At 35.7% G+C, this 9,465-nt stretch overlaps 1 non-coding gene across 1 annotated transcript; it reads left to right on the forward strand.

The window, feature by feature from the left end:
- The first annotated feature begins 273 nt into the window (after nucleotides 1-273).
- Nucleotides 274-380, forward strand: LOC135148177 (small nucleolar RNA R71). Its single transcript, XR_010286069.1, has one exon. It is a non-coding gene; the product is annotated as a small nucleolar RNA R71 (small nucleolar RNA).
- The last annotated feature ends 9,085 nt before the right edge of the window (nucleotides 381-9,465 follow it).

Here is a 9,465-nt window from a genome sequence, read left to right on the forward strand (position 1 = left end):
CCTTGGTGAGCCAGAGAATCAACTTTCATCGTGAGAGCCTTAAGTTGAGCTGCTATAGCTGTAGACGTGTCAAGATCAAGAATTCCTGCTACCTTCCCTTGAGTAAGTCTTTGAGTAGGGTTCTGATATTCATTAGCAGCCATCATTTCAATGAGATCATAAGCTTCTTCATAACTCTTTGCCCATAGTGCACCTCCAGAAGCAGCATCAAGCATAGGTCTGGATTGAGGTCCAAGACCATTATAGAAACTGTTTATTTGCATCCAATCCGGCATGCCATGATGGGGACACTTCCTTAGCATCTCCTTATATCGCTCCCAGGCTTCACAGAATGTTTCTCCTGATTGTTGAGAGAATTGAGATAGAGCATTTCGTAGTGCAGCAGTCTTTGCCATGGGGAAGAATTTAGTGAGAAATTTCTGAGCTAGATCTTCCCATGTAGTGATCGAACCAGATGGTAAAGAATGTAACCATCCCTTAGCCTTGTCTCTGAGTGAAAATGGGAAAAGCCTTAGCTTCACAGCTTCATCAGAGACGTCATTGAATTTGAAAGTGTCACAGATCTCTATAAAATTCCGTATATGCATATTGGGGTCTTCAGTAGGAGAACCCCCATACTGTACCGAGTTCTGGACCATTTGAATAGTCCCTGGTTTGATTTCAAAGGCTTTGGCTGCAATTGCAGGCCTGACAATGCTCGATTGGATATCATCGATCTTTGGCATAGAGAAATCCTTCAATGCCTTGCTGTCCGGTTGTGCTTCAGGTGAGCATTGTTTCAGAATCAGAAGAAGTAGTAGAAGATGAATCAATTGCTTTCTTACGGGTCTGAGAACGTGTTTGCATAAACGCGACCCCAGTACCTGAAATAAAGAAAAGAAGAAAAGTGAGAAGAGAATAGAATCCTAGTCAGTGAATCTTAATGCACACTGATGACAAGTACATAAACTAATTAATTAACACCGAGTCCCCGGCAGCGGCGCCAAAAACTTGTTCGGTGAAATCTACACGCAAGCGCACGTGATCACAAGTAATATATTAAGTTCAATCCCACAGAGACTGGTGAATTAAGAATACGCACCTATGCAACAATGTATGATCAATTATCACTGCCAAGACAATTAACAAGGATTGGTTTCTTTTATACTAATAATTAAAATTACTAATCAAATTCAGAATAGGAAAACACATGGGATTCTAATTTCATTATCGAATTCATCTAGAATTGAAATTACTGATTAACATGTGACTGTTGATCCTAATCAGACAACACGAAAGTAATACATGCCAACTCTCGTTGCACATATATCATACCAATCAAAATCCACAATTAAGATAGAAATCTCATGGACACCAACAAAGCTCAGACCCTATATCTCTATAGCGGTAGTGTAAGCAGAGAGGTTTAATAACAAGTTGTCTATCGTGATTACACAGGGTGATAAAAATAGTTCAAGTTTATCACAAATTATGTTTCATTCACATAATCCTATGTTTACATGGCAAAGTTCTAAATTCAATCATCCACTCTCGCTTCAAAAAGAATTAACACACAACTTAGAAGTTAGCTACGCTCCTAAGAAGAATAAGCACGGCTCATGCAAAGAACTCAACATATGTCACACAATCAAGTAATTACATTCGTTACTGAACTACGTCGATAAATCCATTAGAATCCCATGAAGGCGGTTAGTTCATAATCGAACTAATCGACATCATGGATTCTAATGATAACATGGTAATTAAAAGACAAGAGTTAAAAGGAATAAAAATGCTTGAATTAATAATAAAGATCACACGTTACAGATTTGATGTTCACGATCTCGCTCGAAACTGTCACTTCCTCGCGAAGAACGATCTAATACAAACTGATATTGTGCTTGAATGAATAATCTCAGAAAAAACTACGATACTGTTCTCTACTTAAAACTACTTCTATGAGGCTAGGGTTTTTACACACGAGAAATTAAAATGCATTGACTAAGTCAACCGGGCCTCGTCCGCTGCGAAAATCCATCAGAAAAGCTTCAAAAATCGGCCCGGGGGAGTTCTGCTGGGCGCCACCGCGCTAGACTAGCGCGGGCGCGCCAGTTGACCCGAGGATAGCGCGGGCGCGCTAGTGGTTAGCGCGGGCGCGCTAGTGACTGTGATGGCCGCCCTGTTTCTTCATGTTCAGCTCGTTCTCGCGTGCATGTCCTTCCTCGCTCCTAGTACCACTTCCGTAGGTGATCACGGTTGCATTTAGCATATGCAACAAGCCCTTTAAACCCCTAGATAGCTCTAGTGGACGAGTGTGTTCTCGTGAGGGTTTGTAGAAGATGTACCCACAAAATCCCAAGCCGTGATGAATCCATAATTCTCCATTCTTGCAATTAATGCCCAAAAACACCCTAAATTGATAGAAAATCACTTCATCATCTCAACTCGTGACCTGCACAGAAAAACAATAAAAACATATCAAAAGACACTAAACACTTAAGTACAACCAACCAATTTAAGTGGAAATGAAGGTCTATAAGTGTGTATAAATACCACTTATCAATACCTGTGACATCATCAAATATGTAACATAAGATCTCAGATTTTAGTCTTTCATTTTCTAAAGTCTGATCTCTATAACTGACATGCAAATTTTTTAGAAACAATCTTAACTCAGTTATATCTTCAGTGTCAAAAGCAAGAGTGGAATGAGGTACCTTAGATTCAACAGCCTCAGTGCTGTTATCTGTGTTTGCCATCAGGGCATAGTTGACTTCTTCCTCTGATTCTGATGAGTCTGCCCAGCTTCCTTTCTTGGTAATAAAGTCTTGTTCCTTTTCTTTCTTGGCTTTCTTGCACTCAGTTGCAAAATGACCTTTCTCACCACAATTGAAGCAGGTATACTTAGACTTATCAGCTTTTCCAGACTTTTCTTGTTTCCCTTCATTCCTTTTGAAGACCTTCTTATCAGAGTTTCTGTCTTTCCTTGAGAACTTCTTCCCTTTATTGAAGTTCTTGTAAGCCATCTTCTTGAAGCTTTTAACCATCAATGCTGCCAGCTGCATCATCTCAGAATCACTGTCATCAGAGTCTGAAGGTATATCAGTGTGTGAGTCATCATCAGAGTTTGATGTCTCAGTATCAGACTTTGTGACATGTGTTTTTCCTTTGTTTTTCACAGCTGTTTCTCCTTGAACTTTTAGAGCAACTGGCTTGGGTTTCCCACCATGTCGTTTGCTCCTTTGTTCCATCTCAAGTTCATAGGTTTTTAATCTCCCAAAGATATCATCCAGAGACATCTCTTCAAGATCATGATTATCTCTTATAGTGGTTACTTTCAAATCCCACTTTTCAGGAAGAGCAAGTAGAAATTTGAGATTTGAGTCTTCGAGATCATATTCTTTATCCACTAGAGATAGATCATTCAGCAGCTTGACAAACCTGTCATAAACCTGTGGCCCATAACCCACAGGTCTCAGAATCGGAACCTGGCTCTGATACCACTTGATAGGCCGAAATAACTCACTATATGAATTAATATAGTGGACACAATCAATAACAAAATAATCAAACAAGAGAATTATCAAAGTAAACTCTTATTCACAAAACTCAATAAGTTATAAAAACTTTCTTAGTGATTTATAACTTATCACTAAGAGCTGCTGGGTTATATGAATAATATGCTCGATGTTTCTAACTCTTGGGTAAGTATGGTCCTTCTGTTCTTCTTGATGGCTTTGGTTCCTTGACATCTGATTTCCAAAGCATCCCATATTTCTTTTGCAGTTTTGCATCCAATCACCCTATTAGACATAGCATTGTCTAGAGCACTGTGCAACAAGTGTTTTACTTTTGCATCCTTACTGATTGATGAGATGTCTTCAGGAGTATAGTCTTTCTTTTCTTTGGGGATCATCTTCTGGGGTTCATCTCCAACTGCAACAGAGAGCTTTGTTGGCATGTGTGGACCATCATAAATCCTGTCCAGGTACTCTGGATCTGTGGACTCCAGACACATAACCATCCTAACCTTCCAGATCTCAGCCAACCACAAGTGTGACAATTAACACTACTATAAAATAGGTGTATAAATCAAGATTAGCACTACTATAAACCACGTATCCTCATAGGGGTAAGATCATAGTATAAAGATAAACCTGTCCCGTCATGACTGCCATGACTTTTGTGTATTTAGATGGCTTTTCCAGGGCTATTTTTTACTCAAATAGTCTGTTTTCGAGACCAAATCTCAGCCAAACACAAAACTGACAATTAACTTGTATACAACTCGTGAATAATTAGATATTGATTTACATGATCGATTTAAAGGCTAATTATTTGGTCTTTGCAAAAAATGCTTGAATAGAATATTACGTTCCATAGCTGCAGATTATGACCTTGGTACCTCGTTTTGTTAAAATTTCCTGAATTTAACTAGTATTCTCCTGGCTTCAAGACCACCAGGGAGCCTATATTATGTTGTGACATCTATTTTATTGTATCAGTACCTATTAAGCTTCCTCATATTTGATTATAGCTGCTCTATATGCAGCATCAGTACCATTTGTTGCTTCTGAAGCAAGAAGCAGCGAATGCTCAATATAGTATATTATCAGTGGAAGTTATTCCTGAAAACTGTAGTTTTTAGCTTAGCGCTCAGATATAAGGGCTTTTTAACTTTCTCTTTAACATATTGTTTGGGTAGTTTGATCAAACTTGCCTCACTGTTTCCCCAGGTTTATGTGACTTATTTTGTGGATGAATGACGGGGGTGGTGCTGAGAAGTTTAACTGTGAAAGAGATGTTGATATGTGAGGGCACTCGGAGTAAGGCTGCAGTTGCCATTTTGGAATCATAGCAAGCAGGTATTTCTGACACTAATGGATATCCTCTGTGTGGAATTTTTTGGATGAACGAATGTAGATTGCAGAAGCTGATACATTGACAACCTCCTTGAATTAAGCTGATATTATTAATTCTGAAACAATACAGAGGTGACATTAAACATATATTCTTCTCTTGGCCATCTAAAGTTGGACCGACCAAATTTATCTGGTATAGTGAAGTGTGGCTAGCAAATGCATGTTTTAAAGTAGATGGGATCAGCTATTTCTGTGTCCACTGTTTTTTGAAGTATCAATGTGCTCGATGTGTCTCCATCTTGTGCTCTCTTATAGACGGTAGCTCAAAGTTTTCCTTTAATTATAGAAAGTTAAAATGGCTTAAATTTTTCGAAAAATGACTTCAATTTAACAAATAGTTTTGTTGGGTAGTATGAAAACTTTTGTACGCATAACTCAGCGAGTCTGGCACTATTTAAAATCCTTAGTTATGATGTCGATAAATTAACGATTTCTTAGTACAAAGAATGATGTTGTAAGTAAAAAACTTTAATTAGTGATCCAAACACCGTATATAATTGCTATGTGTATATCCCTTCGGATCAGTGTTTTCTTTAACAGCAAAGAGTGGAAGCAACTTGCTAAATCGAGATGTCCTGTTTTGATATTTTTAACTTCTATCCCAGTTCCAGGTACTGCTGCTGCAGGTGGTAAGTTTTTCATCCATAAAACCAAATAAGAGCAAAGTGGCATATTGATGTAATTTACTGGCTGCATTACTATTGTGCACTCTGTTTTCTCCAGAGGAGGTAGTGCTCAGATAAATTTTTATATAGCTGTGTGAATTATGTTTATTCAGATTTCAGATACAGCCGTACCCCTTTAAATTTTTGCCAACTGGATTTAAATCGAGAGGCTAATGCATATCACAGGGAATATCTACTGTGCCAAGACCTTGTCCGTTCTAGCACTTATTCATTAAACATTATATCAATTTCCTAACATTTTGTAAAACAACATATTTTTGTCACTAATGGAGTAGTTTTCACCAACTAACCCACCTTCTCACACATCTCTCAATCCCTGTGCTCTGGCCCAAAGTCTAGTGAGTTGACAGAATGGAGGGAATTTAGTTATTGCTAAAATTTAGTTTATGTTATCTTTGTTCCCACAGGAAAGATTAATATGAATTATAATTTTTAGTACTTGTGTGTCTAACCAAAGTTCTCACTTTGGTTAGACATTATTATTTTCATGTGTATTCATCTTTCCCAACGGTTTCAATTCTCCTTATTTTTATTAATATACACTGATTTTCGGGGATATATGTCATTTTTGGATTTATTATAGGTTTTTCCTATTAATAAATGCTTATTCCTATTAAACTAGCATTCTTATGTTTCTCTTTGCCTGTTTTTGTTTTCCAGGATTATGGAAAGAGACTCTATGGGTTTTCTTATCAGACTTTAAAGTCTTATTATCTAAACGTCCGGAGATATCTTTGCGTATCTTTCGATTAGATGATAAACTTTATTGGAGGAAAGTAATCCCTGATGCCGCTATTGTATTTAAAGTACAACTCATCTACGAGTATGTAGAACCTGACAAAAAAAAAAGATTCTACTAAACGTCATACTAATAAATACATTGAGATTCTATTAAAAAATTTATTAATATTCTACAAAATATCATATCAATATTACTAAGATTCCACTAAGTAATTTACTAATGACACTAGATTTCTACTATTTTAGTATTCAATATATTTATTCTAACATTTATATTAAATTATAGGTGAATCACTTAATAGAATCTTAATATTATTAATATATAGAGAAGAATCTTTATAATATTTTATTATTTCTATAACACCCGTCAAAATTTTGGGTAGGTTAATAATTCTCTTTTAAAATATATTGGTTTAGTGATTTAAATATTTGAAAATTTGATTTATAGTGTATTGGCTCCGCGCTAGAAAAGCTACATAAATAGAATTTATATTGTCACGAATTATTTAAGTAAATTTTATGTCAGTGATGAGTGCCCTATAATTAAATAAATAATTAGGAGCGGACAATCTATACAAATTCCGTGAGTATAAATATATGGAAAAATATATATATCGCGATATGAGAATATTTCGCGAGAGATAAAATATAATCATTTATAACTATATATATGAGTATTAATTAGATTAAGGGCCCAACAATTTATGAGCTTACAAGAATATTTATTAAAAACTTTTCAAATATTTTAAAGGTGCTATTATCTAGAATAAATATAAAAATATTAGATATTTTTGCCAAGAGAAAATATATTATGTGAAAAGCTAATATAAAATTTAAAGTCTTAAAGTGGAAGGCTCAAGAGATTAATTAATATCAAAATGAAATGTAAATGATTTAAATAATATAAATAATGAGAAAGTGCAAGTGATTTAAATAAATTAAAATCATGTAGATATTGTTGGAGTGTGGTAGATATTTTTGGGTGAGAAGATATTTTGAGAAGAAAACAATATAAAATTCAAGATCTTTTGGGAGAAGCCTCTACATATTCAATTAAATAAAATTAAAATTAAAAAAAAAGTGAAAAGATCTTCTAGCAATGAAGATATTTTGGTGAAAAAATATAATAAAATTATAAGACTTCTAGTGGAAGCCTCTAGAGAATTAATAAATTAAAACAAAGTATTTAAAAGTGCTAAGAGTAAATAAAAGAAGGGAAGCTTGCATTTGGTGTGTAATAGAGAGAGAAAGAGCAAGAAGAATCTAGTGAGAACGAGAGTGATGAGTGCATATTTTTATATATTTTAAATGCCTAATTATTGCTTGTTCTCACTTATTTATTTGTTTATTTGTTCTTTTTTAGGAAAAATTGCAAAAGCTTGAAGAAATAAAAGAATAAAGCAAAAAGAAGAAAAAGATGGAAGAAAAGGATCATAGGGGAATATTCTCAAGGAAGCATCTAGATGGGACACCTACCCCCCCCTCTACCCTAATCTCCCCCTATAAATACTCATCTTCCCATCATGTTTTAACCAACCTAGGATTTTCTCTTTTTAGTAGCCTCCTTTTTCTAGTCTAGATCTAGTTTTAATTTGTATGCTCTCTTCTCATTTTGTAAACACTTTCATATTTTAATGCAAGATTTTATCTTTTGTTCTTACATTCTTGTTCTTTATGTTTTCTTTGGCTATGAAATCTTCCTCTAACTACAAAGTTCAAAGTTGTTTGTAGATTGGAAGGAGCCATTAATTAGTTGATAGCTCTCTTTAAGTTCTAGATTTAATTTTTGAGAAGTGAGTAAAACTCTAGCACAAAAGATAATTTGTGTGGGGGTGTTGAGATTTGAAGGCTACAACATATTTATGTTAATTCGGCACTTGGTTTGTTAATTAGCAGATCTTTATTTTATAAATTTAGTCTACTATTCTCATCTTTAGTTTTTGTTAAAACATATGCACAGGCCTTGTTTCTCGTTTTATTAAAATAATAACAAAACCACCTCTCCCCTGTTTCTTATCAAAACAACCAAACCCCTGCTCTGTTTCTTTTATTTTCAACAAACCCAGTCCCTCTTTAAGTTCAGTTTTAAAACCCCAAAATGCATTGCTTCTTGGTTTTTGTTGTACCTGCAAGTTCGAGTCTGCAAATTGCTGGGTCAAGTTACCGAGCTGGGTTTATGAGTTTGTGCTGCTGAGTTGCTGCGTTTTCGTTCTTTTCACTGAGTCAAAAACGGAGTCGTGTTTCCTAGCGTTAGTTTGAAGTCTGGTTTTCGTTTTTTTTGTTTGTTTGTTGCTGTTCTGTTTGATCGAGTCATTTACTGTTTTCGTTTAGCTGGGTTTATAGCTGAGTCGAGTCTGTAGTTTTAGTTCTCGCGAGTCCTGTTGTCTGCGTTTTCGTTTATTGGCCGAACTTTGGTTCTCTGTTTTAGTTTGAGTTATGTACTGTTTTCACCGAGTCAGTTCGTTTTAGTCAGTTTTGTGTTGTTTTGTGAGCTGAGTTTTTTTTCCTGTACTTGAGTTGTAATGTCGAGCTACTTCATTTGCTGGGTTCTGATGTTTGTTCGTCTGGTCTTGTAGAGTAAATTAACGAGTCGCTGTTTGATGTTTGCTAGTATCTATCGAGTCATTACTGAGTCGAGTCGTTAGCTGCGTCCATTTGCTGGGTCGACTGGGTCTGTCCTGAGTCACGGCCGAGTTCATGTTTGTTACTGAGTTAGCCTGTTAGTTTCCGAGTCACCCTCCTGGTTTCGATTCTGAGTCCTTTAGTCGAGTCATTTCGCTGCTGTTTAAGTCGAGTCTGGTCCGAGTTCTGCTTAGTTTTCTGTGATTTCCGAGTTGTCACCGAGTCATGCTTTTTCTTTCTCCGAGTTGCGAGTCTCCTGAGTAGCATTCTATTTTAATCATAGCGAGTCACTGGCTGCGTTTTGTTTTGTTTTAAGTCTACACATGAGTATGCAGTAGTTCCGTTTATACACTAAATCGTTGAGTTTGTTAGTATCTAAACAGTAGGTCTCCTGTAGTAATAATATATTTAGACACCAAGTCGGCTGTTGAATTATTTGACTTGTTTTATTTTAGTCTATTCAATTTACGTTGTTGGACACTTTGAATGCATAAACTTGGTTAACAAATTTTGGT

Source organism: Daucus carota, chromosome 7 (genome assembly GCF_001625215.2).
Source record: "Daucus carota subsp. sativus chromosome 7, DH1 v3.0, whole genome shotgun sequence".
Taxonomy (NCBI): domain Eukaryota; kingdom Viridiplantae; phylum Streptophyta; class Magnoliopsida; order Apiales; family Apiaceae; genus Daucus; species Daucus carota.